This window comes from Rhinolophus ferrumequinum, chromosome 6 (assembly GCF_004115265.2).
Source record: "Rhinolophus ferrumequinum isolate MPI-CBG mRhiFer1 chromosome 6, mRhiFer1_v1.p, whole genome shotgun sequence".
Lineage (NCBI taxonomy): Eukaryota > Metazoa > Chordata > Mammalia > Chiroptera > Rhinolophidae > Rhinolophus > Rhinolophus ferrumequinum.
Genome location: NC_046289.1, coordinates 69,142,337 through 69,170,114, shown reverse-complemented (window position 1 = coordinate 69,170,114; position 27,778 = coordinate 69,142,337). Strand labels below are relative to the sequence as shown.

At 40.0% G+C, this 27,778-nt stretch overlaps 1 long non-coding RNA gene across 1 annotated transcript in view; it reads right to left on the bottom strand.

Annotated features, from left to right (window-relative positions):
- The window catches only part of LOC117022875 (uncharacterized), a 32,196-nt gene extending 4,622 nt beyond the window's left edge, over nt 1–27,574 (bottom strand). Inside the window, exons 1-2 of the long non-coding RNA XR_004423134.1 lie at nt 27,550–27,574; nt 23,738–23,884 (exon numbers count right to left, since the gene is read on the bottom strand). This is a non-coding gene — a long non-coding RNA (uncharacterized LOC117022875). The remainder of the gene's footprint in view (nt 1–23,737; nt 23,885–27,549) is intronic.
- Nucleotides 27,575–27,778: the final 204 nt, after the last annotated feature.

Genomic DNA, 27,778 nt, shown 5'->3' with positions numbered 1-27,778 from the left:
ATCCTTTCCCCCTGACCCATCCTTTGCTTTGGATACTTTATGATTCAGGGGACGTATGTAAATTTTCCAGACCTATGTTTCTCTGGCCTTTGGACGTGTCACGGCTCTTCTTTAAAAAGTAAAGATGTGGTGGGCTGGAGGAAAGTCAACCCAAAGCACAACCAGTACAGGTCTTACAGGTGAGGGATCCTTCAGCTTTTAAAGATGAGACAGGGGTCCCGCCAGTCAGTTTATTCTGCCATGCCCTGGGAATGTTGGCAAAATATTTATTAGTAAGGGAAGTTGAGAAATTTGAATAAAGTGATGTTTACAATTTTGGGTGGGTGTTTTATCAGATGCTTGATGAATCTACCAACGAAGATAGGGGCATATCCAGTCATTCCAAGTATTATTTAGGGAAGATTTCCTCCATGCCAGGACTGTGCTAAGCACTGAAGATAAGGTAGCCTGCCCCTTCGTGGTCTATTTTATCTCCCCCAGGCTTTATTCCTGAAGACCATATTCAGTTGCATTTTTTTCAGGACAAGCCATGTACAACTGAGTTTGTTCTGTTGCTTCAGGCTCGATACAGAGTTCCTGATTTGAAGGAATGGTTGTGTTCACGGGAGCCTCATCCCCTGCCATCTACCCAGGAATACATCAGCTTCACTGAATATCCAAAAATCGGGCTGAGGGTCCTGTTCAGAGTACTGCAGCTAGGGTTAAAATGAGAGAATCTTCTGTTTTGAAGAAGCGCTTGCGTCATAATCAGGTCTCTTCCATAGCGAAGACAAAAACAAAACAAAAATCACCATGTAGGGGTATTAGAGTCCAATACTAATAATAGTATAGGATATGAAATTTACATTAGTCACATTACTATTCTCACCTGTGGCCTGTGATAGCATATGTAAATTTCAAATTAAAGAAAAACTGGTTCCCACCACTTCAAGCAAAGGAATAAATAGTAAGAAATCACACCAAAGCATATCAGAAAAATACAATGATGTGCTGACTCAGGATCCACAACTAACGCTGAGCCAAGGAGGCCAATATGATAGCACGACAGGCTCCAAAGTCACATTACTCCCTGGGAAGGGTGTGTGTGTGTGTATGGGTGGAGGGAGGGGAGGGCCGGAGGTCAGGGGCAACGGAAAATCACAGCCCTTTATCAAGTCGGGGGAAACCAGCCTGAGTCCAGCACCACTTTCCCAATCTCAACCTATCCACTTAAAGCACATGGGCCATATGAGTTCTTCAAAAACATTATCTAAGACGGTAGTGTCCTTATTTATGTCTTGGATTGATGGATCAACTTTCCTCCAGAAGGCCTCTCTGCTAAAATTTGCACATAGTTTAGATCTTGTCCTCCTGTCATCATCATGCTTAAAAGGGAACCCCTGTGGTCCTGCAGCGCCATAATGATCGTTGTTTGCAACCCCTTTATTCTTGCCTTTATTCTTGCATATTGAAACATCTTTGTTTTGGAGAGAAGAGATGGACAACAATTTTCAACTAGACACATACACCCTGGTTTGGTATTGAGTGTTTCAGTTTGTTCCCCATTCAGCTTCTGGGAAATTTTTCCTTTCTCATCACCTGTGTTTCTCCTCAGCCTCTCTGACTGCTCATCTGGGCTGTTTTCCACCTTCCAAACCTTTAAACAATTCACAAATTCAATCATCTCGGGTCACAATTTTGAAATCACACATTTATGATTTGGTCAGCTCAATAAACTCTCTTCACTTGAAAAAACATGAAAAGAAAGAAGAAGGATTAACGGTCACCTGGAAAGGAATGCTATATCTTGGCAAGAAAGATTAGGCTTTTCCCAAAGGTATCATGAAATTTAGAGAAGAAAAGACTCTCCGCAACTGCCCAATTTGTTTCCTCATACATCTTAAGCATTAATAACAAGATGGCCCAGGCTGTCCTAATTATGTGCGTGTGACTATACATGTTTGTGGGCCCATGGTGCGTCGGCAGTTGGGGAACCACATTGTCATTGCAGGACTCTTCCCTGCTCTGTGGAAATAGCAGCCAGGAAGGATTTTTTTCCTGCGAGGATTACCCACTCCTCTTCACAGAAGATAAACTTCTAGACGTTAAGAATGTACTAGACTTTTTGATGTTTAGACTTCTAGAACATTCTGTGGTTGGGTCACCCGTCCACCAATTAAATAGCATGTGTGCTCACGCTTGAGAGAGAATTGGTCGCTGCCTTGCCTGATGATTAACTTTCATCGTCATCACTAGTTCAACACGAGAGTCTGAGGGTGGTGGAAGCTCCAGCAGGGAGACACGTGCCTTGTGAAACATCACTCCTTACTTCCCCTAGAAGGGAAGGAAGCCTGGGCCACCCAGACTTTGCAAGCCTTTTGGCTTAGGGCCACTTGTGTCTCTCCTGGAAGGAGGTACATTGATGCTGAATCTAAAAGTCAGCAAAATCAGTGGAAGATAGAACAGCGTCAACTGAGTCAAGCTGGTTCCTCAACAAAAGGGTTACTGAGCATCTGGGATACGTTTTGTCTTTCTATCTCTGGTGCCTAGTGTAGCGCCTGACAAGGAATAGATACTTAAGAATTGTTTGCTGAATGAGTGAACGAATTTGAATGACTGCTTTAAATGTCATTACCAATGAAAACAGGTGGCTTGACTTCCTTGCTGCACAAAGGTGGTCTTTTGAGACAATTCTAGGCCTCATTCATCTATCTGTCCAGTTAACCAACAGTGTACTGAGCACCTCCCAGGAGTCACTTAGCACTTTATCTGACATTATCTAGTTCGTTCATACTCCCCATTCCCACCAGATTGGGACCTTGAATGTAAGCTCCACGAGAGCAGTGACATCGTCTGTCCTGTTTATTGCTATGTCTTTAGCACCTAGAATGGAGCTTAGGGACAGTGAGGTACACTCAGAACATGACAGATTGAATTTTATGCCAGCTAGCATTGCTCATCTTGCAAGTGGCTCCAAACCGTTCCATGTACTGAAGCCCAGTGGTGGCTGAAAGAGGTGGCTCTTGTGTTGGGCTTGGGATCTTCTGTCACAGGCCACTTCCTCACCGACTAATCAGCCTCAGCTTTCGCCCTGGCCCTTGCTAACCCTGCATCTCACACTAGCTCATTGAATTCAAGCAGACACACAAATTCTGGAGGTCCTCCGTATTTACTCAAAGTTCACTTTTTAAGAGATAGAGTCTGGTATGTGTTTTAGTCATTTCTATTCTTATCATATTTCATAAAATCCATAAAATGCTGGAGGTCAAAGGTACGATTTTGCTCTAGTAGAAAAATGACTAATGCCTTTGGCAAAATCATTTTCTCTGTGCTGCTGTTAGGAACTGGTCTCATAAACCTCCCAGACTTGAGAATAACTCCTAGACTGAAGGCTTCTTGTAAGATTTCCCCAGGTCTCTGGAACGTTCTTTATTCTATCGTTGCTTCCTGTTCTGAACCTACTTTCCATAACAGGGAGAGATGCTATGAGGGAGAAGGATTTTGCACAGAATGCCACAGTTTGCAAAGCTTTTTCACATGTTATCTTTTTAAAATCTTTGCTGTTAAACTGAAATGTGTGTTATCCCAGTTTTAGAAATGAGGAAATAGAGGCTTAGAAGGGTTAAATTTCCCACTAATCAGGAATGGAGGTGACATTACAACCTGGGCCTCCTAAATACCAACGCTATTTTTCCATTCCCAAACTACGCTGGAAAGGAGTCTCTGAAGTTTCCTAGGTTTTTGTTTCCTAGTTACTTCCCTGTGGGCACTGTGGTTCCCCAAACTTGTTAAGCGGATTTACATCTTTAGCCCTCTCCGTGAAGCTGTACTTTCTGTCTAGAAGAACTTGCCCTCCCTTTATTTATTTGTTTTGGTAATTCACATTCATCCCTCCGGTCCAAGCTCAAGGGTAACATGGGAGTATAGTGATAAGAGCAGGCCCTGGAATCGCACACTCTGGGCCCAAATCTCAGTGCTGCCATTTACCATATGTTAGACCTGGCACGATGGTTTAACCTCTTTTTCCTTAGTTTCCCCTTCTGTATGATGGGGAAATTTTGATGCTTATCTTCGAGGGCCGTCAAAGAAACAATGGAAATACCATGTTGCCTAAAGAATATTCAGTTTGCTGCCCTCCCCTCCCAACTTACAACCATGTTACCAGTCTCTTCTGCTTCTCTAACATTGCCTCTCGACCATCTTAGGGTTTCCAATCAATCACCCCTGCCCAGAGAAAGAAAAATGAAAGAGAAAAAATTAAAGAAAAAGAGAGAGAGACAAAAAAAAGAACATGGAGCAAATAGAGAAAAGCGTCAGATACAGAGGAAACTTTGCCAGCTATCAGGAAAGAAAGAACATGAAAGTAAATGTATCAGTGCTGTTCTGGGGAGGGTTGGGGAGCAGAGAGGAGAGAAATAGCTAAAAATGGCACCGCCTGTCCTGGCAGACATGCTCTGGCCCAGAAAGTTCTGCTCTGAATCCAGGATCAGCACAGGAGTCTGGAACCCAACTCAGTAGCTCTGAGGGAGGAGAAGGAAAATATAAGAAGAGCTAGCCTGGGGAGGAAGGCGGATGGATGACAGGAATCATCTTTGTATAGATCCTAGTGGCAGTTGGGATATATTTATATTTTAAGGAATTATTATTATTATTATTATTTAAGAACAAACTTCTTATACATCTTTTTTTTTTTTTTTTTTTTTTTTTGGTTAGCGGCAAGAACCACAAAAGTTATGTATGTATTTAGCCAGGATGTCAGTTGCTCAGCTCATTAAAATATTAAGTGAAACAGTGATGGCAATTACATAACACTGAACCTTTTTGTCTGCCAAAGTGTGACTTTCAATGCATGACAAAGTAAGTCAAAAGTTTGTTTTGTTATCTGATTTTTCTCTTAGACTTCTGATGGAGTTTCCTTTTAGTAGGTAAAATGGTTGCCAAGTTTGGAGGGGATAATTTGAGGACAGGGACCCTTGAATGACTCACAGTCTACTTCTGGATGGCAAAGAAAGGCTCCCTGCGCTTCTCTTGGGAATAGCATTCATTTGTTCAACAAAGATTTTCTGAGACTCTCCATGTGCTAGGCCTCATGCTATATGTTGGAAATACAATACCGAGCAAGAGGGATACCAACCCTTCCTCGTGATGAGTCCCTTACTTAAGCCTATTTATCTGGGTAATACCTCATGTTCTAAATCTCTCACCTAGTCACATAAAATGTACACCATCTAAGACTTCCCCTGCCAAGCTCTGCCATGAGAAATGAGTATTGATCATCAATGGATATTGGTAGTCACTGAAGTGTTGATGGCAAAAAACAGGTTGGTGCAAAAGTAATTGTGATTTAAAAGGTTAAAAATAATTGCAAAAACCGCAATTAGTTTTGTACCAACCGAATATAAGTCACCTCCCCGTGGGTATTTGTACCTGGAACACATGAAAGGATACACCTAGAAATATGTCTATAAAGCCTTAACACACAGGCTGAAATTTCTGCTAGTGGGATTTCAAGCATATACATATTCTTGTTTATGTGTAACTCCCATGGGCACAGCCATATTTTGATGGATATAATATAATTAGAGTCAGCATTTACAGAGTGCTTGCCAAGTACCAAGAATTGTGTTAAGCATTTTCAATGGATAACTTCATTTCATCTGTAAATTCTATAAAGGTATTGAGAACTGTGAAGAATCTAAGATTTTGCTCTATTTGCAAGCGTTAGGATGCTGGCAGAAGACACAGGACTCCTGGGTCAGAGACAAAGGACTTTATTACACATAACTCAGCCAGCAGCAGGAGCAACAGCATATTTGTATAGTTCCTCTGGGCTCTGGGCCTGAAACTTCATGGGGAGACCAGACTACACAGTGTGCTATGTTATAGGAGAGGAGCCCTAAGCTTAGTGAACCTGAATCTTTTATCGTGGGCAGTAAGCATGCCTGCCCTTGGCTCTGAAAGGAAACAATATTTCCATCTTCCAAGACTGCTTGCTATACAAAATCCTGGAGAAGGTAGTCTGGAACAAACGGCAGTCAGAATCTTACAAGATATGTAGAAATACGATAGACTCATGGAGAACTGTCTTCCAAAAATAGATACTGTGAATATCTTCATCTTAACGATGAGTAAACTGAGACTTAGGGAGGTTAAATACCTTGCATAAGGTCACAAAATTAGTACATGTGCCATTAGCGTTCGAACTAAGCAGTCTGATTCCAGAGCAGATACTCTGCGTAAGTCGTGTTTTAGTTTAGAATCTGAGACAATAGCTTGGGTGCAGGTAGGTTTATGTAGGAGGTACTTGGTTAGGCATTAAGGGCTTATCCTGTCTGGATGGCATCCCTTTCCTACTTATTAATTTCCTTGTTCTAAACCATTGACTGAACTGAATCTGATCCAGGCACGGACTTGAGTTTCGTGTTATAAAATGTTCACCACTTGTACTTTTCTTTCACAGAAAAGCTTCCTAAGAATTGTGTCATGATTGTCTCTACTGGTCCGTCTTCTCTTGACCTTACAACAAGGTGACTTCTATTTTCATGTCTTCCACTGACACCATTCTCACTAAAGTCACCAATGGATGCCTTCTGGCTAACTCCAAAGACCATTTCTCTGTTATCGCTCAGAAAAATCCAACATAATCAACCATTGTCTCCTTTTTGAAACACTCCTTTCGACTTCCAAGAATTTGGCTTCTTCCTCCTTATCTCTTTCTTCTCTGTTTCCTGTGGGCCCTCATCTTCTGCTTGCCCCTTCCATGTGTTTTTGTCCCATAAGTTTCTGGTCTAGATCCTCTCTGTTTTTCTGCAAAATCTTCTGGATATGTTATGTATTTTCATGTCTTTAGTTACCACCTTCCATATATGCCGATCACTCCTCAACCTTTATCTTTAGCCCCCAGTTTTTCTGAGCTTCAAAACCACATATACAACTGCATCCTGGTATTTCCATGTGATTGGTCCATGGACATATTCCACAATAAGTCCAAATGAAACTCATTATTTTTCTGCCCATATTAGTTCCCTTGTTTTGGTGGTGGAATCACTATCCACTCAGTGGCTCGAGCCGGAAACTTGCACATCATCCTTTTCCTTTCCTTTCTCTTCATGCCCCATATCCAACCAAGCAGGTCTCATTGATTTTACCTCTTGAGTGTGTCTTGAAGCCATCTATCTTCTCCATCTCAATGGCCATTTTCTGAACCAGACCACCATGTTGATTACTACACCATTCTCATCGATCTCATTGATCGGTCTTGCTGTCTGTCACTCTTCACACCACAGCTTAAGTGATCACGTCGTTTTTCTGATTAGAATCTTTCAACAGGTTCACATCGCCCTCCAGGTAAGTCCAGACTTTTTACAATGACTTATAAGACCCTTTGTGATATGGACTCTGCTCACCTCTCCAGCTTCCTCTTTCCGCCTTCTCCCTGTTGTGTCCCTAAACACTTGACACTCTATTGAAATAGAGCTTCTCCCAGTTCCCCAGATGAGCCATGCTCATTCCCGCCCTGGGCCTGTGAGTACTTCTTATCCTCTTAGCTGGAAAACTGCTCTCCAAACTCCTTCCCCATCTATAGCTATATCTTTGCATCCAAAAAGCCTTCCCTGATCTGAGAAGCTCCTGCTGGATGTGCTTTCTATACGTTCCCCTCTACATTTACCCTATCTTCACATTTGCTACTGTAATCATCTGTTGAAATCATCTGTTTCTCTTTATCTCCCACTACACTAGCCTCCGTAAAGCAGGGGCCCTGTTTGTTTCGCAGGTACTCCCTGTACTTAGCAGAGCCTGGCACCTGGTACGAATGCAATCCACACCTGTTTACCGAAGGAGTAAATGTATGGAAATCGAACATTAATAATAGGACATTAGAATATTTAAAAACTACTGGCATCAGGCTCTATACCAGTTGGATTCTGTCTGTATTCCGGAACCCGGGAACCCCACAGAGGGAACTCAGTGGCTTTCATAATGAGAGGAGGGTAGGAGAGGGAGGACAGTACAGTGGAAGAGGCTCATTGGGCCGGACTCTGGGTCCTTAACATGGTTTTAACCAGAGCAACTCAGAATTGTTTTGTCTTATACACTGAGGTGGCATATTATATTTTATATGGGGAAAAAAGGAAGGGAAAATGAAACAAAAAGAGAAAAGCCCTGATATAAGTGGACTATCAAAACATGTCTCATTAAGATGGTTGTGGAATTAAGGAAACTGTGAAATGTTTGCTTTAAAAGATACGCTAACGGAGGCAGATATTGCAGTCACTACAACAGTGCAAAAGTAATTGCGGTTTATGCAATTATTTTCAACCTCTTAAACCGCATTTACTTTGGCACCAACCTAATCTATACTGCTATTACCAAAAAGGGGACAGTGTTCTTAAAAATTGTCCCAGTACAATGGGGTTGTGTATCCCCAAGTTTACTATGTCTCTTCTTAAATCAAATAAATTAAATCATACTACCAGCTGACATTTGATTACTAACAAGACTGAGAATTTTCTTTATCACCTGTTCTGCTCTGGTTTTTTTTTCTGTGTATTTCTATTGTTTTAGAAAAATACCTGCATACAGTAGGACTTTTTGTTGAGCAGACAAGGAGAAACATATATAATTGGACTTTTAAAAAGATTAAATTAAACTTAGTACTGGGGATTCGTAACCTGAATCGACTACCTCTGTGGACACATGGACAGAGATGTAGAGCCTTGCAGATTCTCAGTGAGATTCTCCATGTATCTTCATTTCTCACTTTTCTATCTCTGAAGATGGTGAGACGTTAGGTAAGAATATAGCTATTGGCAGAGAAGGCTTAAGAGGCAAATATTCTCTATCATTCATTCATTAAAAAATATTTATTGAGAACCTACTATGTACCAAGCACCTGGAACATTTTCTAGTGTTTGCAGACATATCAGTGGGGAAAAAAATAGATAAGGGCCCTACTGTTATAAAGCTGATATCTCGACGGGGGTTAGAGTGACAGTAAATAAGGAAACAAGCAAACAAAATAATTTTGAAAAGTGATGAGCTGTGTGGAGCCAGAAGAATGATAATGTGTGGGGGATTGTCACCCTCGGAGGGTGGGGGTGGAGTGGGGCTGCTGTAGCAGTGGCCTCTGAGCTGAGCTATGATGGGAAGGAACCAGCTGTGTGAGGAAGTAAGGACAGAGCTTTCCAATACAGGGGGCTGTGAGGGCAAACTTCCACACCACGCCTTTCCCAATGGTCCTCAAGCAGCCAGCAGCTGAGGTGTCAGAGAGGTATCAAGCTTACCTAGGCCATTTCAAGGGCCAGGGTTGGCTAGTTTATTGGCAATACCCCAAACTGCCGAAGTATAAGGGGACATCATGGACAAATAAGTGAAGAAAGGAAGAGGAGAAAAGAATCACATGAATTCTTGTGTAAGAAGTTATGTGTAAAATGTCAATTTTTTCATTTTAAGATTTAGAAACAAAATATTATAATCTGTATCGCCAATGGCCAATGATTTAACCGAGTGTGCCGATGTAGTGAAGCCTCCATAGAAATCCAAAAGGAGAGGGTTTGAGAGCTTCCGAGTTGGTGAGCACGTGGAAATTGGGGGAGAACATCAAGCTTATAGAGGGCATGGAAGCTCTGTGCCCTTTCCTATGTCTTGCTCTGTGCATCTTTTCCATCTGGTTGTTTCTAAGTTATATCCCGAGTTATAATAAACTGGCAATATAGTAAGTAAGTAAGTAAGTAAGTAAGTAAATAAGTAAGTAAGTAAGTAAGTAAGTAAGTAAGTAAGTAAGTAAGTAAGTAAGTAAGTAAGTAAGTAAGTAAGTAAGTAAGTAAGTAAGTAAGTAAGTAAGTAAGTAAGTAAGTAAATAAATAAAACCACAAAGTAATCTTGAAACTGGATAAGAAATCACAAACAACAAAAAACACCCCTACATATAACGGGAGCTTAATTGGAACCTGTGCTCATCCTGCTTGGCCACTAGAGGGCAGCATTGTCTATCAAATGTGCCGTGGGACCGCGCTGCGGGTTGCGGTTTAGAGCGAGGAACTTCAATCCCCCAGGTACATCTGCGTTTCCAGTTCCTCTATCTCCCCCGTGATCCACTCCTTAACTCTCTGCCTTCCACCTGCCCACGAACACAATCTCAGTGTTTTGGCTAAGCTGTATGTTTAGAGAAAAACCTCTGACTCATTGGGAAAAAATGAAATCAGCACTTTTAACCCTGTGGGAGGCGTTGGACCTTAGTGCTCCCTGCGGACTCTTTCAATGGGCAACCATGGGAATCTCGGGCGGTGGTTGGCTCCTTCTGCCCAGTTCTTCAGAATCAGATCCAATATTGGCGGGAAGCGGTTAACACTTTTTGCCCACAGAGCAAGGAGCTTTGTTCCTTCTGTGTGTTGTTAGCTCGGCTGTCAGCTGGTAGGTTTGGTGGCGACAGACCTGGCCTCCACGGGCGCAGCAGGCACCTTGCCGGCTTCTTCCTGAATAGTCCAAGCTCTGGCCATCTGCGGGAAAGTTTTGTGTGTGACATGTTTTAACTTTACTTGAGATTGGGGTCTTTTATGAAAAAGTATGCAAGAGCAGGACTTCAACATGAAAAAAAAGGAGAATGAAATGACAAAATTTAAGCTCTAGCTGCACAGGCAGAGTAACTGTAAGAATTTAAAATATAATGTAGAATCATATGCACGCAAGACATGAGACTTTATAATATGGACTCTACTTCCTTCCAAAGAAGGATTTGAGCCATCATATAGCAAAACGCACATTGCTATGAACATGGGTCTTTTTTTCATTTTAGATACACTAAGTGCACTCTCTGTTCTAGCAACTAGGGATACGGGGGTGAAATAGACAGACACCGGCCATGCTCTTCTGCAGCTTCTGTTGTAATTAAATAGGGATGTGAATGAGATCAGAAATCGTGTGTGTGTGTGTGTGTGTGTGTGTGTGTGTGTGTGTGTGATGGAGGCCACTGTTTCAGAGTTGGAAGGATCATCATTTGCAATACACTTCATTTTATAGATGAGGAAATGGTGGCTCAGAAATATTGTGACTGATCTAGAGATGAAACAATTAGTTCCTTTGGGCACTGAAATCTGCTCTGAGCAAACTGGACAGTACCCTGGGTTACCTAGCTTTGAGTGCTTGAAAAAAGGAAAGAGAATAGTTTGGAAAGGGAAACTTCTTTTGGGGGACCACAGATTTATGGAAGAAATAATTATATCGCAGGCACGGAGGGACAATGAAACATTCATCAACTGACTGTTTAAAAATCATCAGCGCTTCCTGAAATTAGGCCACACAGTATTGAGTTGTATTTCAGTGACAGGATTTCTGTGTGGCATTTACAGAGTCCAAGAATGTAACTTTCTTCAATCTAATTAGAGGTAATTTAATCTAACTTGATGTAAGGATAGAACCAAAAGAATCTGGAGAAATGTTTGAGTCTTTTAAAGCCCAGCACTCAGCCACTCAGCAAATATTAAAATATTATTACTGAAACACTTCTGATGAAACCATGTCCCACCACCAGGCTGCCTGACCCAATCTGCTCTCTTCCTCTTTTTTTTTTTTTTTTTTTTAAACACGTAGCATGTTTCTGGGCCCTAAATTATCTATCTAGTTGTTTCAATACCCACTTCTTACTTATGTATTAACAGTGGACTTGTCTTAAAGAACAGAAATGAAACAGAAGACTGGTAAGAGAAAGAAACTGAGAGATTTGAATACGTTATCTGTCTTACTTTTCACTAGAACATAAACTCCTAGAGCTGGAATTCTGTGTTGGATTTTTGGTTCTGGTGGTAGCACACTGTGCTCAGTAAAAATTAACCCATCAATCAACAGGACAGAAAATCCTACCCTGCCAGAAGCAATACCTCCTGTTTGTCCCATAAAAAGCCAATTAGAGTGTTAGAATGATGTAATGGATACAGAAACTAAGGAAAGTGGTAAAAAAATTGTAAAAATCCGTCAAAATATCCAAAACAAACAAACAAACAAAACCCCAAAAACTGAATGGAAAAAAAATAGATAACAGTGACGTTTCAGGGAAAGCTGCTACCCAGTTCAGTTTTTCCCGACAGTCTCTTTCAACGTATCCTTAATGTAATGGAAGTCTGACTACCAAGGGTGGCAGCTTGGATGTCCCTTTTCCCTCCTAGGAGAAGCTTTTCAGCGTGGGTGAAGAAGGCACCGTCCACCTTCCTAACAGCTCAGCGGAGGTCACTCACTGCAACACTCCCAGGAGTCTTGCCATCTAACCTGCCACCACCACCAACAGCAGAGTACCAACTCCTCAGTTCCCTGGCTCGCCTTGCTTGGTCAGAAAACAAAAAGAACAATTCATCTGGGAAGGTATAAATAGGAAGCTGGCAAGAAAAAGAGAGAGAGAGCTGTTGACTACAGAGAAACAAGGGAGGGAAGAAAAGTGAGACAGGCAAACTGGGAATTCTTCCTGTCACGAACCCTCCTGAGAATTGATTAAAGCTAGGAAGCTTTTCTCCAGAACACAAACATTTGCATATGCACACACAATTTTGCATATAATTTCATGAATCCCCACCTTCCTTACGTACCCACAGACACAATCCTTATTTTGAAAATTTAACCTCTAGCAGCTTTAAGTTTCCAAAGCTTCTTAATAACCAAGAAATTCTGGAACTCTTTAATCATGACAATTTTTTTTATATTAAAGCATTTTTTTCCTCCAATTGTAGTCCTGTATCTTTCCAATACAATCAGTCTTAGAAATGATTCCTAGGACACTAAGAATGATCAAAATGAACAATTACAAAGGTAAAAACACTTATCTTTTTTTTTATCATCTTGCAAAGCACACATTATTTGAGGTGTCTACATATTCATTTACCTTAAAGACAATTTTGTTTAGAAGGAAAAAGGCTTCACTTTGTTACCAAATTCTAGGGAGCTCAAATCACCTGGTGTTTGACTATTTAGTGCTCTTTTAGGAAATAAAAACCACAGTAGAAAACAGCAGTTTCATCCATCTACGAGGCTCATGCACTCTGTGTCCCAAATGGATGGGGCACACCTTCGAGTGCAATTAAAGATGTGCTGATTATAAATCACATATTCTTCCACTGTTTCATCACAGGAATGTGAGGGTCATTCTGATTTCTTCTTGAAGGCAGGTCTAGGGTCCTTGGCTTATCTTCTTTTTGAAAACCATACAGAGACCAGGTCTCCACCCGAGGATGGAGCATTGTCAGTGTCCGGACTGCCCGCAGCCCACAAGAGAAACTCTACCTGTCTTCAAAGTGTGTGCGGGAGCAGAAGGGGCAGAGTTAACAGCTGGCAAAGAGAAAATGTGGGAGGAAGTGAGGGGAAATCAATAAAACAGAGATGAAAAAATAATGTGCTCTCCATGCCATAAAGGAAAATCATGTTGAAGGCCCAAGTTAACGGCCATAGTGCTTTCAGGGATCAGAGAAATGATACTGTCAAAATACGACATTAGTTTTCTGAAGCCTACAGGCTGAATTTTATTTATTTAAAGTTAACTCCCATTTTAATACCAAAAAAAAAAAAAAGAAAAAAAGATAGCGTATTGTACATCAAAGGGAGAAAAACTTTTCCTAATGTATCCATTTCTCTTCTGAAGTACATGAGCTGTCGCCATATAATGCTTTGTGGTATTTTCTCAGCTGTGCTGGTGTTTCTTTGCATCAGGAAATGCACAGTAAACAGACTCAACACTGGGTCTGCGGTTTCTCGGTGCCAAAGTGGCAAGCGTTTGATTTCGTGTATGTTTTCAAATGCACTGTTCGCTTTAACTAAGATCTATATATGTTCCATGAATGATGTTTCAAAGCAGGAGAGAGACAGAATGAGAATCTGACACAGATATGGAATCAGTCCTTGGTAAGTTGTACAAAAGTGTGAACCACAAGCTGTCGAGAGGATTGGGCTGAGGTAGCCTTTGGGGAATAATACGACTTTCTGGGATGACCGTATCACTCCAGGATGTCCAGTCAACGGTTGCCTGAGTCTGGCCCGGAACTTGACCTCTTGGTGAGTAGAGCACTGCCTACCAGCTTACTGGACTTCGTTTCCATAGCTTCGAGAACAAACAAAATTACCATCTTTCTGAATTGCTGGTCTTCTTGCTGTTCTTCAGAAATATTATACTTTGCTCATTTCTGAGTCTAAGCATTAGCTAATTCTCTGTGCATACTGAAGTCAATTTTTGTATGGATACTATAGTGGGTAAGACCACGGACTTGGCAGTACTGGCCTGGGTTCAACTCCCTGGTCTGCCATTTACTAGCCATGTGAAAAATTACTTACCATCTCCATGCCTGAGTTTACCCATCTTAAAATGGGGTCAAGACTACCTAACTCACAGGGAGTAATAAATAAGTAACACACAACAGTTGTTTAGAATAGTACCTGGTGGTGCATAGTAAGTTCTGTATTATATAGAGTGTTTGCAATGATTATGATGATTATTGTTATTTTTGTAGTAATAGCACGGTAATTATTTTTTCATGGGAATCACCACTTCCCTGATCTGGTTCTGACATGGCTCACATGGGGCTGACCCCAGTTAGTTCTGTTTCAAGGGTGGAAACATAACCCAGACCTGGCCAATCAGTGAATTTCATCCCCTGAGATATAGTGATTGGTTTCAGGGATGAGAAAAAAATATGAGTTGGTCCAATCAGGGTAAATCACAGGAGTTTGTTTAGAATTATTGGAAAAGAGAAGTTGTTTTTTGTTTTGTGTGGTTAAATAATGAGCTCTCCAGCATTCAGGAGTAAGATGTAGGCCTGACAGCTACCAGGTGGAGTCAGTCAGTCTGACTCAAGCCAATGCAGAGGAAAGCAGAGCCAAGAGAAGGAGTGAGAAAGAAAACTCAATTTAAAATGTAGGACCCCATGACTCTGGCCAGGCCGGGGGCCCCAGCACCACTCCTCCTGCGTAAGTCAGTTTATATTGGGCTTCTCTCCTCGGCAACTGAAAGAGCTGTCACCGACTCCCACAGACACCTCCTACCTACCTCTTCTACCTAGTCAAATCCGATCCATCCTTCAAGGTGCAGTGCAAAGCTCACCTGTTCTGGAAATGATGGCTCCTTTGCTAAGTTGCCGTAGCACCTACTATGTGTGCCATCTGTTTAGTCTTATTACCCAGCTCAGAAGCTTTACCTTTGTAGATGCATTTGCGGCCTCTCTCCAGCTCTATGGATTGGTTCCACGTTTTACTCTTTGGTGATCTCCACAGCCACTAGCACATGTGGTATTTTGCAGCAAGCTTGCCCGATATTTATCATTTGAATTCCTTTTATCCTCTTATGTCCGTCAGAAGTGGATTATATACCTCAGTACACAAAGGAATGCCAGCATAGGAACGCATGAAGTACACTAGAGAATAGGGTTGTTACATGTAGGGACATTTTAAGAGAAGAGCCCAGCATCTTGTCACATGTGAGGAGCAGCCAGAGAATGTGGACTTGTTTACATTTGTTGCTCCAGGCTGTAAGCGTCGTAAGAGCAAGGACTGGCTCTATTTTTTAAACACTGTCCCCGGTACTTTGCACAGGGCCTGACACACTGTAGGTGCTCAATAAATACTTGTTGAATGAATGCTGCATGTTACAGGGCTGGGGGCTCATATCAATGACCTAACCCTTACCAACATGTAAAGGAAATGAAGTAAGAAAGGAATTGCTGGTTCTACGAAGCCAACACCTTTCTCCCATTATTCTAAGCCCTTTCTACCATCACCTCATTTTTCCAAATCACAAGAATAAATAAAGCCATTCCTTAGGATGACAGATGAGGTGTAATGACAATAGCACGTTTGGAATTTCTAGGTCTGTGAAAAAACTGGTATGAATTCCAGACCCAACAAAGAAAGGCTTACCATCGTTAGAATGAGTGAGTGGAGGGGTATAAAAGCTGAATCACAGATTTAGAAAAAGGCACTGCATTGAAATGTTCAATATATACACAAAGAATTCTGGGTTTGGATCAGTCTTATTTTCTTAGGTAACAGTACATAGCATTAGTTCTACAGCAACTTTATGAGTATAAATTGAAGAAAACACGAACCACTTTTCCTGTAAAATAGTTGATTCTCTGCCACAGAAACTATTAGTACAATACTCATCCACTTTCCCAACTCAGTATTTTCATTCATCCATTTATTCGTTTATTCCTTATTCACAGGTCAAAATTATCATCCTAATGAATTATTTTTATTATGTCCATGCTCTTCTCAAAAACATTCAGTTGTGCCTATAGCACAGAATCCAAGCAAAGCCAGACAAACAAGGCCTTCAATAATCTGACTCCAACCCATCTTTCCATATGTAAACTTTCCCTCGGTGCCCCCATCCAAGCTTCTATTCCATTCACCTTTGTCTAGTTACTGTTTCTTCTCACTTTTGTACTTCTGAATCTCTCTGTCTATTCAAACATGTGTTTTCTTTTAAGCCATATTCTTTAACAATTCCAACTGAAGATGAGCTTTCCTTCCTCAATTCATAGCGCAGTTAGGGTCTGCATCACTCATTCCTTTTATTGTCTCAGATTATTATCATTTCATGTGAGTGTGTCTTGTGTGTTTGCTATGAACTCCTTCAGGGCAGAGATCACATCTTGGACTTCTTTGCATTGTGCTTTACATATAATATGGATTATTTCAATGATTATTACAGTAATAACTCAGGTGATACACCGCTAGGGCCTTTCCCTGTTCCTGCCTAAGGAGGTTTTGTCCTTTCTCAGTTAGTAATGCCAATTGCCATAAATGTTTCAAATTTATAAACATCCCTCATGACCGAAATAAATCAGAATTGCTTTCTAAATTTGGTGTTTTTAAAAGGTCTTAATTGTAATCTACCAAGAGCTTTACAAAGCAATAATAATAATAATAATAATAATAATAATAATAATAATAATAAAAACACCAAGTACCCAGTAGAAAATTGCGAATGCATAAGCTAATTAATGGGTACGAAAATGTGAAAAGATAAGCATCTTTACTCAAAATTAAAGAAGTGCAAATTAAAATGGAATTCCAGCTTTCACTTTTGAGACTAACAACAGTAAAAAAATTAAAATTGCCAGTGAACAGTGTGGACAAAGGTGTGGAGAAATAGGAACCTACATATACGGTTGGGAGTATAACAGTATATTGCACTCCTTTTCTAAGTTGCCATAGCACCTACTGCTATGAGGTTATAGCAGTAGGTGGTATAACCTCTTTGGAGGGCTATTTAGCAATATACATGAACATTTAAAATTTACCTAATCTTAGAGTGAAGAAGTCCACTTTTAGGAATTCTCCCTACAGATATAATCATATAAATGCATTAACATATTTACATGTTAAAAGATGTTCATTGCAGTATTATGTATACCAGCAAAAGACCACCTAGTGCTCTTCAATAAGGGATTAACCCAAGGTTAAGTACCAAGCTGTGATGGGCAGGGATTTGAATCCAGGCAAGATAACTCCGTGCTCATAAGGCAAGGCTTTAATGCCAATCGAACTTACTGAGGTCCTTTCTTTTAGAAGCTCAAAATCCTCTGTAGACATTGTTCTGGTTTTTGGCCAGAGAGAAGAGTAGTTAAGAATAAGTCATAAACATTACTACAGTCATTAAACAAGTCAGCAATGGAGACAAGACTAGAATTTCTATCTTCATGACTCTCAATCAATACAGCACTCTGCCATTTCTCATCTCAGTTTTGAGTTGACACATATTTATTAAACTTGGTGACATATCTGCAAAAAAAAATGTTCTAATGAATCTTTCAGGGTGTTCTGATAGCTACTCTGTTATGAAGTATATCTGATAAATGAGTTACACATTCGATTTATTAAAAACACATCCATTACTTTGGGACCTTGGGTGGATATTTAAAGGAAGGATATGGCATATTGAAGCCAGCAGTTAGGATTCCCCATAAATAGCTAAGGGATGGCCCACGAGGGGGTGTCAGATCAAAAAGATGGTCTGACAAGGTGAATTCACTTGGCCTCTCTAACTCAAGATGCAGAAGCAGAACCACTACAGAAAACAATCTTGCTTCCAGTTGTTGTGGAAAAATTTCATGTTTCTTTCAAAAGGCAAGCAACTGATTCTTCTCCAGTTTGGTTTGACGTACCAAATTCATATTAGATTTGGACAAAGTACAATCATCACAGCAGGCTGCAAACACAAGTGACAGTGTGCCTAATGAACTTAGGAAGGAAGAATGATTAAAAGTACAAAGCTCTTCCAACATGGGATACACAGATCTATAGTTTCTTCTAGGAAGTCACGTATAGAGAGGACACTAGATGGACAGAGCATAAGAGTTTAACTCACTCTCCCTTTCTCTGTATCCTAATTAAATTTTAAGACATGCCAAAAATATTCTAGGATTTGGAAGAGAGAGAGGTAAAAGGGTTACAAGAGTGCAAAATTTCAAGATTCATCTCTGCAAGCTAGGCTAATATATCAACCTGGATTAGTCTGCCAAAAAATATGAAAATATAAAAACATCATAAATTACTCAGTTGTCCATGACTATAATCTGTTTGCCTGATGCCAGATGTACTTATGATGGGAAAAACAGGTGGCTTTAAAATAGCTGGAAACCGTGAAGCACTTACATAAGATAATAGATTTTTTTTCCTTAAAGTATTAAATGGTTGGTATCTTATTAGGGTATACAGTTTAAAAGAAGTGGCTATGATTTAATTAAGACCGATGATAAGTTTTCCCATTTTAGGATTTCAGTATTCATTTAGGGGACTCTAATACCATGTAGCACAAACCCTTTATTAAATCAATGCACTCATTATCTGAAATAAAAGTTTTATTAAATCACAGTACTTTGATAGACTAGACTATTGCACACGGGTAGGAGACAACGGATGGTGAGTGTCCTTGAAGGAGAGAAGCTCAGACCTCCTTTCCTACACATTCCCAGGACACAGTGTCCAATGCCATCAAGACTTCAGAAGGCTGGCAGGGCCTGGGAGCCAGCCCAATGTGGTGTAGCGAGTCAGCACATGAACCATCTTACCGTGACACTGGTGAGAGGATAGAATGAAATCATTCCTGCTTAAAATCTGTCGATGTCATCTTTTACGCTGTTTAAGGCGATGGGCTCAGCTAGCTTGATGGCAACCCAGCCGTGTGTATGGTACAACCTCACTAGAGGCCATCATCAAAGTTAGTAAATCTGTTTCTGCTCTCTGCAAGCTTTCTGCGCTTCGCCTGATCTGTCCGTCTCTCTTACGGCTCAGCAATTAGAGAAAGAACAGGAAGAGCTCTTACGAGACATAGGGAAGAGAATGAGACATACTTGGCGGACATGCACATACAGAATACAGATCTGGGAAAAAAAATACCAATAGGTAGTTTCACAGCCTGGTACACATAAGCTAGAAGGAAATCAAGGCCCATTTAAAAAATGCTGACTTTCCTACAACTGTCTTTAATTTTCTTTATGTACTGATAGAATCTTCTAACACACCTTTGTTCTGGATGCTGGAATAGTCATCAGCACAGACTAATTTTGATACAATCACTAAATCCTAAATTCTTCTGGCACGAGAGCAATAAAATCAAAGAAACACAATAAAACAGGTCCACATGTATTGTTTAGAAGATTCCAGAACCAAAAATCAAATATATATATTTGCGCACCCCAAGATGAAAACCTTGCTAGTTAAATAGTGAGGGTAGGGTCTATCACCTAACGGTAAACATTTCTTAAATTTCAAACCTTAAAGGCATTCCCCTCCATACGGTGTCCTAATTTGTTGTAACCACAGTCTGGATACATATATTGCTACAAAGATCTCTGGGAAATGCTCTTTGGCAGTGGATCTGGGAAATTACAATGAAAAAATACTCACTACCACTCCATGTAAAAAGATGGCTATGTGTAAAAAGATGGTTATGCTACTTCTTGAATATTTAATAGCTATTTGCACTTATTTACACATAAGTTGCCTCACCATATTGATATAAATGATTTCTGTTAAAAGCCTGAGGAAGTGAAAGGGAGAAGAAAGGGGGACACAAAAGAATCAGTGGCTTGGTAGGGCAGAATTGGAAGCCTCTCACCCCCTAAAACATTTCCAAACTATCTTTCTATAGAGATGATTTCATATTTTCCACCTCATAAAAGGAAGGGAAATAATTCTTGATTGGAGAGGAAATATGTAAGATCATGTCTTTAACCTTTGCACTATTTCCCCACTTTTCAACACACGAGTGAAGAGCACAGGGGATGGTGACTGCCCTCCTGCAGTTAGGCAGGCCTGAGCTTGGACCAGGGCCATATCAGAGGTCATGGTCAATGCCGCATCTAATGTGGCTTCCACCTGGGGCTCAAATGCAGTGTTGAGATGCACTGAGGGGTGTGTGACTGCTTTTTCTGGGCAAAGTGTGATTTATGAGTGGGGAGACAAAAATGGGTGAGACCTGCAAAACACAGTGTCTTCATACAGCCCAAGAATCCCCTTCTCAGGCCTGACTAACGTGGAAGGAAGGGAAATATGCAGAATCCTAAAAATGCTCTTAGTCAACATGAGATTACACACAGTTTACTACAGTTTGGCTTGGGACTAAGACCCTTTTGAAAAGTTAGCACTTTTCTTAACATGAAAGAAGCCATTCACGTCAGTGGGTGTTTATGGGTCCCGGGGTCAACATGCAGGCTGATATATTAGGTAGCAAGTACCTGTCTCTATTCTTAATTAGGGCGGCATTAGTCCAGTTGACGTGGCTAATATATGCACCTTTAAATCCCTTCCTCGGGATTTTGATAACTACAAAAAAAACAAACCAAAAATATTACGTTGCTTTTCTATTTTCTCAGTGCTAGAAAGGGGGCAGTTTTTCTATTTTCTTCTAATACTGACATTGGGACTCGGCTTTCGACCAGTTAAACTGTAAGAAACCCAAGAATTTTGAAGAATTGTTTTTATTCACTCATTAAGGAACAAAGCCCCTTTCCAAAATATACAGACTTGAGGTCCAGATTGTGAAAGCCTGACAGAGTAAAGTTAGACACAGAAGAGCTGTCTTTTGAAGAAACTCACTGTGAGATAGTGCAGAGGTACAGAGTGGCTACAGCTCGTGCTTGTGAGGATAAATGAGATAATAGATAGTGTTACGAGCTGAACTCGCCCAAATTCATGTTTAAGTCCTCACGTCCAGTACCTTTGAATGTGACTGGATTTGGAGACAGAGCATTTAAAGAAGTAATGAAGGTAAAATGAAGTCATGTGGGAAAGCCTTAATCCAATAGGACTCGTGAATTTATAAGAAGAAGGTATTAGGACAGAGACAACACAAACTGAGGAGTGATTATGTAAGCAGATAAGAAAGCGGCCATTTGCAGGCCAAGGAGAGAGGCCTCCGAAGAAACCAACCGGCTGACACCTTGATCTTGGTGGACCTGTAGCCTCTAGACCTGCAAGGTGCCTAGTCTGCTTCTGTTGTTTAAGGCACCTAGTCTGTAGTATTTTCTTACGGCAGCCCTAGAAAACTCACACAGATTTGAAAGAGCTTGGTAATTGATGGAGCACTGCACAAAGGCTAGTTATCATCATTATTAATTATAAGAGGGAGGGAGAGGGGGGTGTCATAGAAGAGCTGGGGAATGGAAACCAGCCTTGACGCACAAAAGCTACACATACCAATAAAAATGTATTGAATGGTGACTATGTGCTTGGTGTACCAACATGAAAAAGATGCTTTTTGACCCCTAGCAAATGTCAACATGATGAAGAGGAAGCAGCAAAGCTCAAGGAGAAAGCAATTACTTCTGCTTGTTGGGTGAGGTGAGCAGAGGTTGGGGAGAGGAGAGTTTGCAAAGTTTCATAAAAAGAGAGCGGCATTGGAAAGGGTCAAACCCCAAGGAAGAGTTCACCAAGTAGAAGAGGTGGGAGCAGAGGAAGAAACATGATCAGGGGCACTGATACATGACAGTGTGTCATGTTGTTGGGAAACGGCACAGAGTGATGGCAGGACAGAAAACACACGGGACAGTGCTGGAAAATAAGACCTGAAAAATAGGTCGGCATCAGCTTGTAGAGGGCGCTGAATGCTGTGTGAAGGGATTTGGGTGCTATCATGTAGGTGGTAATGAAGGAAAGTGTGTTGCTTCTTTAACTCTCTCAGTATTTCTTTGCTTTCTGCTCTTACCTGTTTTTCTCACTTTCATCACATAACTTCATCCAGACTTCAAATGCATTCTCTCTCCCAGTCTACCAGGTTCCCTCAGCCAAACTGCTCTGTAAAAGCTACCTTTTTAGAGACTTTGTGATTTTTCATTGACTCCCACTCTCGAAAGATAATTGGCGGCCTGGATGTCCTAGACCCTGTGCAAGCTTGCACCAATTTGTTGGATCTTTTAGGGCAAATCATGTTTGCAATTTCTTAAGATATGATAATAATGGTCACCAAAGTGTGTTTGGGTCTCAAAAAACATTGATTGACTGAGTGAGTGCAATGTGTCTAAAAGTTGCTGTATACCCCATTCTCTGGCCTGGTCATTCTCTGTCTCTCTCTGCCTCTCTCTGTCTCTTTTGCGCTCTCTCTCTCTCTCTCTCTCTCTGAATTAAAATAACATCTATCAATTATGGAACATGGCCAAACAGTTAAAGACCAGTTATAAGATTAATTGGAAGTGCATGCCATTCCTTGGAGAAGTTTCAAGAGGAAACGTTATTGATTCATATTTATATAACACAGGGAAAAATGAAAATCACATTCACCCTTTATTCAAAAAAAACCTCATCACATGTACTCAGAAATCTGTACAGAACCTCTTGACTATGGTGGGGAAGCTGATGGACACTGCAGAATATGCATCTGAACAATTAGGTGGTAGAAGAATGGGCTAAACGTCTAAAAAGGCAGACATCGTCTTTTATCACCACATTTTCTGCTCCTGCATCCCAACTTGTAAATCAGAAGTAAATGTCCATGCCCCTGATCTCTAGCTCTATTATCAGTACACTAATAAAAAAGCTCCCATTTTGACCAAGAGTTAGTTTTTCATATTCTTAGAATTCACTTTTCTAACAGATTTTAAAAATCCATGAGGTAATTGTAATTATAGAAAGGCCATTCTTGCAGAAGCCGTATAAATAAAGCGGTTCACAATAAGAGCTCTGGTGTCAGATCCCTCTCGTTCAAGGCCCGGTTCTCCAGTTTGTAACGACCATGGCCAAGCCACTTGCAACTCTTTGCATCTTTGAGAATCAAGGATTACATGAGATAAGGCAGGTATAATGCATGCTTAGCACAATAGTGGATGAAAATAACAACCTGCTCTATAGAAAAGAACACTCTCTGCTAAATGCTGAGCCTAAAAAGTGAGGTGATAAGGAAGCCATATACAACGCCAGATACAATTGTCATCTACAAGTACTGCTTCTCTGGTCAGTGGACAAGAAGTGACACTGCTGATGTAATTAATAAACCACAATACCCGAAAAATCAGTCTATTGACAAATTTCAACCAGTGGCTCCGAAGAAGCTGACTTTATATAGCTTTAGCAGGGAGATAAAAGTTCTGGGAACTTGTGTTGATAGGGAATATTTCTGAACCCTTGAAGCGGAACACATTTTTATACCTAGGTAGAAAAGTTCATTGTGGGTCTTAGTGCTTAACAAAAGGGCTGTGAACCGCAGTTCTAAAATTCTTAGGCCAGCTTTGCACCAGTGAGAGAAAGACCTTTCAGAATAGAGCTGAGCACAGTTAGGATGAGAGCTTACCTCTCAAGCACAGTGGTGGAGATCTTGTTTTGTGGCTTAAGCCAGCTTGCCACATGGATAATTTCACCTCTCGGTAAATGGGGCATGGGTACCAGAACCAGTGTGGGTCCCATCTGGTCCATCTCTGCTTCCGGCAATGTCTGAACTCTGAAATGCAAACACAGAAAAATGATGAGTTTTCACTATTGACCTTGCACAGAGCAGGTGCACAATCAATTTTGTTGAATACATTTATCTACCACTGCAAAGTCAATTTCGTTAAGGGCAGAACAGGGATAAAGACTCTTGTATCTTGCACGAGTCTTATAGCCAGCATCCATTGTGTCTGGTTCTGTGGTATGTTTTGCCTGAGGAGTTTTCGATGATCACACCAAATGGAAATAATGTTAAAATATTTACCAGGTCTCCATCTTTCCTGGTTATTCATCTTAGCAGAAATTCTACTTGTAACGTAACTGAAATTAAAACACCTTCCTCTAGATCTGGAAAAGACGTTCAGGTTAAGGTTGCTTAAAATAAAACAAAGGAAAACAGCCCGAAAGAAACATCTGAGACAAAATCTGATGATCAAAACAAGCACCATCAGAAGGCATTTGCTGTTAATTTGATGATGTTAATCGAAGAGGTGAAGCATGAGCTTACTGTACATTATAAATATGGCACTGGAATATTAAGTATACAATTTTATTAATAAATAATAAAAGCACAAGAAGCAAACAAAAATATTTTCAAAATATATTCCAACTTCTACGCACAATAAAAATCTCTCACATGGCAGAATTTCCTTTCTAAACTGAGAAATTCTCTTGTAACTAAAACTGTCACAAAGTTGCCACATTAGACTAATGACCTTTAGTTATAATTGGATAATTGAATTTTAGATTGTCAGGAAAATGGAATGGAAATTCATAAAATTTGCCAAGAGACTATCTCTTTGATACACATTTGACAATCTGAAAAATACCACAGCTTAAAAAAGTAAACCCGCTATTGCATTATTCAAGGGCAAAGCAAGTACTTAAATAATGTCACCCCAATAAGTTTTAATTAAAAAAAAAGCACCACCCCCATGATCTCAGGCTTAAAAAACAGCTCAGCCAGTTTTGTTGAATTTGCAATACATTTGCTGTAAGTGTCCTTTAGAGTATATGAAGATTTTTATATGAATCCTATCCCTCAGTATAGGGATTCTTTATAGCTAACTCCTTATTTTAAGGACATTTAATGATACATTCACACTGATGTCCAATCTCTAATCCTTAATTAAGAGTATGGGAGATAAAGACAAATTATTTAGCTGGATAAAAATTGTAATGCATAGGAATTAAATATTTTGAATGTCTGTGGATTAAGAAGACTATCCATTCCTGAATTTATTCCACATTGAAAATTGTTGACACTAGAGGTGGGTATTGACTGGCGTAGGGCTGATCAATATTGAACCTTAAGGGTCAAAGGACTTCATGTTTGGTGTAATAAGCAACTTAGTTTAGGTATTACAATATTTCAGTAAAGTAACAATTATTAAGGGTCAGGCAAGGTTTCCATTATAAACTCTAATTTGGGGAGGTTTGCATAGTACCAGAATCTCTCAAGGCATGAGATAGTATGATTGAAGCAAGATGATGGCTTGGATATAAATAAAGAGAAAGTGAGTCATTATTCTCAAAAGTTGAGGAATTTAATTATTTCCATTCTCCAGATTCAAAACCCATCTTTTCTTACCATCTCCGTGGAGCTTTTATAAAATCTCTAAACCCAGGAAGCTTTAGATGAGAGGTAAATCTCTTTTGAGTTTTTAAATGGCTTGAAATCTTTACTTTTGAAAATTATCTAGCACATTCAAGTAGCCTATAAATTATAAATACTACCAAAGGGAGTTCGGTGTCTATTCAAGCAGATATGGTTCAATGAAATCTTAGAAACACCCTCTACATTTTCCATTTAGTTCTACGTAGCACGTTAGTAGCACATGGAAATCATTATTCTTCACTCAAACATACTTGATCACACTGGCTTACTGAATTGCTTAAGGTTTGGATTTTTAGCAAATCGGACTTTTTAATGTAACTAAGAAATAGTTATTCCTTTTAAAATAATTATTTTAAAATAATTGTTTCCTTTAAAATTTGTGTCAGACACATTGTGATTTGAACTTGAAAAAGCAAACAATAAAGTAAGCATAATATATAGCAAATATTTTATAATAATCAAATAATGATGAAGTAAAGAGATAATTACATAGAATTATACATTGCCTGGCTTTGAATCTAACAACAAAATCCATTCCCTTATTATTTACAAAAAATAACATAAACATTTAAAAATTAACACTCAAATGTTTCAGATTAGGGGATTTGGCGTTGAAAGAAAGGATGGCATATCTGAACATAGAGGGGCTTAAGTACAAACTCAGGTATTTTCTACCTATACTAAACGCCACATAAACACAACTTCTGAATCTTCAAGTCCTTTCTGGGCGGACATTAAGTGCTCTACCCTCTTGTGACCTTTCTTCTGGAATTCAGAATGTATAGATACATTCGAACAACAGAAGTGGGCATTGATCAGTCAAGGAAGAAGCTATGCACTTTCAGTTTCCATTACATTAAACAAAATACTCATTAGTGCTTGGCATTTTCCCAAGCAGACACAATCTAGGTGTCCACTGAGGCCTCACTGTGCAGTTAAGAAGTTTAAAAAGACCTTCTAGACATCAGCTAGGGACAATTAAGGGATGGGTAAAACTACTCCAGGGTAAGAAAGTGGAATTACTGGAAACAAACACACACACAATAGCAATGACAAACTAGACAAACTATCTTTAAGATCAGTTAAATATTCAAGGAGAGAAAGACTAAAGAGCCCTCGCTTAATAATCATAATCCCAATAAAGCCACAATAGAATTGACAATGGGAGTGTTCAGTTATATTAAAACAAAACATGTCTAGATACGTGGGAGAAAAATATAATCTGATGGAAACCTGTCAGCACACATAATTATTCCTATCATTTACCCAACAAGGAAACTAAGTACTACTATTACTAAGAGGTCACAATAATGGAAGTTAGCTCTGAAATCCATATCCATTAAAACTGTTGAAACATGTTTTATTGCTAAGCATCCACTCCTGGATCCAACAGCTTCTAGAAAATACTAGAACACATGTCAGACTGACACAACTGTTTTCCCAAGTGTTTTGTTCCTTCCATCCCTCTCTGTCTTCCTTCCATCCATCCATCTATCCATCTACCCTTTCATCCGGCAAGCATTTATTAAGTCCTATCTTCCAGGCATTGTGCCAAGTGCAGGGGCTATGACAGAGCGAGACAGACAGGGCTTATAGGTACATGAAGTTACAGGTTAGCACATGAAGCAAAAGGTTTTCTATGATCTCTGTTGCTGTCAGTGTTAAAACAACTATATTTAAGAAGTTTTCATGAAAGACCAGTAAAATGAGTTCAACTTCACAAATCAATTACGTTACCTGTTTCTCCCTTTTTGGGTAGAGGAATGGGAAGGAAGAAAAGCCTTTCATGCCAAAATTTTTCTTTTTTTAAAAGCACTTCTTTTTTCTTTAGAGTTTTTTTTTTTTTAATTTTTTATTTATTTTAAGTGTGTTTTTCCAGGAACCATCAGCTCCAAGTCAAATAGTTGTTTCAATCTCACTGTGGAGGGCGCAGCTCACAGTGGCCCATGTGGGGATCGAACCGGCAACCTTGTTGTTAAAAGAGCACCACACTCTAACCAACGGAGCTAACCGGCCACCCCCAAATGTTTCTTATTTTAAGGAGACATTGATGTTCCTACTTTGGCTGATGCAATCTCATCCACCAGCATGTTTTAAGAATGCCCATTCAATATTTCAATATAAACTCTTCCTCCAATAGATGCTATGTCATCTGTTCACAAGGAATGTCTGAAAGAATAGGCAAAAGGGGAAAAAAGAAAACATATGCTTAACACGGAATGTGAAACCCTCCTTCAGGTTGCCACAATATAATCTCTCTGCTTTTTAACTCAAAGACACCATTCTATC